The following is a 3,439-nucleotide window of genomic DNA, read 5'->3' as shown; positions in this document are numbered from 1 at the left end:
TATTCCAGTAGCACACTTTTTCTTTCTTTCTCTTTTTTTTTTTTTGAGACAGACTCTGTTGCCCTTGGTAGAGTGCCATGGCATCACAGCTCACAGCAACCTCAAACTCTTGGGCTTAAATGATTCTCTTGCCTCAGCCACCCAAATAGCTGGGACTACAGGCGTCCACCACAACGTCCAGCTATTTTTTGTTGCAGTTGTCATTGTTTAGCTGGCCCAGGCTGGGTTTGAACCCACCAGCCTGGGTGTATATGGCCAGCACCATAACCACTGTACTACAGACGCCAAGCCTCTTTCTTTTTTTTTTTAACAGAGTCTTGGTCTGTCACCCAGGCTGGAGTGCAGCGGTGTCATCATAGCTCACTGGAGTCTCAGACACCTGGGCTCAAGTGATGCTCTGGCCTCTGGCTCCTGGGCAGCTTGAACTACAGGTGCCATGGGCCAGGCTAATTATTATTATTATTATTTTTATTGAGACAGAATCTCACTTTGTCACTCTAGGTAGAGTGCGGTGGCGTCATAGTTCATATTAACCTCAAACTCACCACAATGCCAGGCCTTTTGTTTGTTTGTTTTTGTTTAGCAGGCCCAGCTGGGTTGGAGCCTGCCAGCCACATTGAACTAGGGGCGCCTAGCCCAGGCTAATTTTTTTTTTTCTTTTTCTTTTTGTAGGGTCGGAGAGTCTATGTTGCCCAAGCTGGTGTTTAACTCCTGGTCTCAAGCAATCTTTCCACTTTGATCTCCCAAAGGGCTGGGATTACAAGCCTGAGACACTCCACTGACCACACATGTCTTGATTATTGAAACTTTGTAGTAATTTAATAAAATTTAAATGACTCACATCAAGGGCTGTTCTGGTAGGGGAGAAGCTTGAGAAGCGCCTATAGTTCTGAGCGTCACACGTGGAAGCGGGGGTGTCCTCTCACGTGTTTTCAGGGCCTGAAGGGTCTGCCTGGGCCCTCGCAGGTGCAGCCCCCAAAGCTCTAAGCTTACACTGGAAGGACCCTTAGACAGCGAGAGCCCACAGCGTAGGGATCCTCACCCACCTTGTTTCTGCGGAAAGGTAGCGTCTTTCACCACACTTTCTTCCTCCTGTGCCGGGTCAAGCCCCCAGGCCACACCCCCTTCCCCTAACTGTCCCTAACACCAGCTTCCCACACCCCACATCCGAGTTGGGAGGTGGGTCCCCGCCCCTGCCGGGCAGCAGGTCCCGCCCAGTCCCCGCCCACCCTCCCCCGGACTGGTTGTCCCGGCGGTCCCCGCTGCCGGCAGGGCGGGTCTCCTGACGCCCCACTGGGAGGGAGTGGAGCGGCCTCTCCGCCCGGCACAGCGGGCTTTCCAGGCCCCCGCTTTCCTCCAAGGTGTCCCTCCCGCCTGAGTTCCCGCTGGCGCAGTAGCAGACCCCCTGGGCCTCGGGGTCCCTTCTCGCCCGTGGCGGGCTCAGTGGGGGGTAAGGATCTGGGAAAGTCTTCCTGACCCAGCCCTGGGTTGCCCCAGCCCCCAGGCTGGCTTTCAGAACCTGGGGTGACAGAGCTCTGAGAGGGGCTCTCCAGAGGGGCTCCTTGCCCTCTAAAGCCTGGGGGTAGGGGGTCAGGCACTGTCTGGGCGTCCCAGAAGCCCCACCCAGAGGAGATGGGTCCTTGGAAGGGTGGGAAGCCAGCGGGGAGGGGGCCTGGGTGAGAGGAGGTCCTGAGGTCCCTGTTGCTGCTGAGGTCCCCCCTCTTCCAGGCTGTGGTCTGCTGAGAACGTGAGGGAGGCACTTCTCCCCTCTTGACCCTGCCCTGGCCAAGCACAGGGGTTTGAGGGATTTAGGGCCCCAACCTCAGGCTGGCTGCTCTCTTGCTCTTCTGCGCCTGCTTCATGCCATGCACTCCAGGCTGGGGCGCCTCCTTGATATGCGATCTGGGGAGGGAGGGGTCCCCAAGGCCTGCTTGGGGCTGCCCATCTGTACACAGCTTCCAGGGCTGGTGGTTGGTTCCGATCGTCAGCTTGGGCCTCTCCTACCATGGCAGAAGACCAGGGAAGGAGAGGAGGCCACCCCTCCACTCTGGACTTCAGCTGCCTATCCCCAAACTCCCACATGAGAGCATGGGTTCACTCCTGTGACCATGCCTGCAAGTTTCAAGGGCCTATCAAGCCCGGGTTTATCAGACCGGGCTCTCTGAAAACAGACTGGGGGTGGTGTGAGGTGGGAGAAGGACCAGAACCATCAGCCTTACTCACGAACCCAGCTTCGTGCCTCCTGGCCATGATGTTGGTCTTGCCAGGCCTGGGGGTCTCTGAGACCTGAGATGGCAGCTCCATGGCCTAGCCTCACCCCTAGTTCCAGGAAGTAAGAGCAAAATGTCTTTCTTTCTTTTCTTTCTTCTTCTTCTTCTTCTTTTTTTTTTTTTTTTGGTAGAGACAGAGTCTCACTTTATTGCCCTTGGTAGAGTGCTGTGGCGTCACACAGCTCACAGCAACCTCCAACTCCTGAGCTTAGGCGACTCTCTTGACTCAGCCTCCCGAGTAGCTGGGACTACAGGCGCCAGCCACAATGCCCGGCTATTTTTTCATTGCAGTTTGGCTGGGGGCCGTGTTTGAACCTGCCACCCTCGGTATATGGGGCCGGCGCCCTACCCACTGAGCCACAGGCACCGCCCCAAAGTGTCTTTCTTGTTCCTATCTTCTTCCTTGGTCCCCACTCATACCAGGCAGCGACTCATGGTTCCCAGTGCAAAGAAAAGACCACTTCCCCACTGGGACAGAGGTGAAGCCAGAGCCCTAGCTCCATCTCCATCTCTTCTCTGCCCTGCTGAGTCTTCTGGAATGGGCCCACCCACCAGGAAGCCAGATCGCTGTTGCTCTTGGGCTTACCTGCCCCCTGAGGAACACAGGTGAGTCCCACTAAACCTCTCTGTGCTTGGCCAGAAGCTAGATGAGGGTGCGTAGAAGAGGGTGAGAGGGGTGTGGGTGACGGGAAATAAGAGAATGTCCACTTCAGTGTGATGTGGAGCACCATTAAGGAGGGAAAACAGGAAGCGGGGTCTAGCACAGCCTGGGGTGGGGATGAGGGCAGCTTCCTAGGGATACTGCAAAGGCTGGATCTTGAAAGATCAGCTGGCTCGGCACCTATAGCTCAACCGGCTAAGGCGCCAGCCACGTACACCTAAGGTGGCGGGTTCGAATCCCCAGCCTGGACCCGCCAAACAACAAAAAAATAGCCAGGTATTGTGGTTGGCTCCTGTAGTCCCAGCTACTTGAGAGGCTGAGGCAAGAGAATCACTTAGGCCCAAGAGTGAGGTTGCTGTGAGCTGTGACACCACGCTACTCTACCAAGGGCGACATAGTGAGACTCTGTCTCAAAAAAAAAAAAAAGAAAGAGGAAAACCAGGTGATTATCTCAAAGCTGTGGGCAAAGTAACTGATAAAATTTCTAAAAATCTTTCAGCAAAATAGG

General features: G+C 55.3%; 1 protein-coding gene across 3 annotated transcripts in view; it reads left to right on the top strand.

The window, feature by feature from the left end:
• The first annotated feature begins 1,290 nt into the window (after positions 1–1,290).
• SLC16A5 (solute carrier family 16 member 5) overlaps positions 1,291–3,439 on the top strand; it is a 14,507-nt gene continuing 12,358 nt past the window's right edge. Inside the window, exons 1-2 of one of the 3 annotated variants that reach the window (XM_012803238.2) lie at positions 1,291–1,450; positions 2,694–2,876. The gene's annotated coding sequence lies outside the window, so the exon portion shown is untranslated. The other 2 variants (XM_012803237.2, XM_023511205.1) reach the window with 2 other exon arrangements.

This window comes from Otolemur garnettii, unplaced genomic scaffold, assembly GCF_000181295.1.
Source record: "Otolemur garnettii isolate 467f Iridium unplaced genomic scaffold, OtoGar3 scaffold00018, whole genome shotgun sequence".
Taxonomy (NCBI): domain Eukaryota; kingdom Metazoa; phylum Chordata; class Mammalia; order Primates; family Galagidae; genus Otolemur; species Otolemur garnettii.
This window is presented reverse-complemented; position numbering and strand designations above follow the sequence as displayed.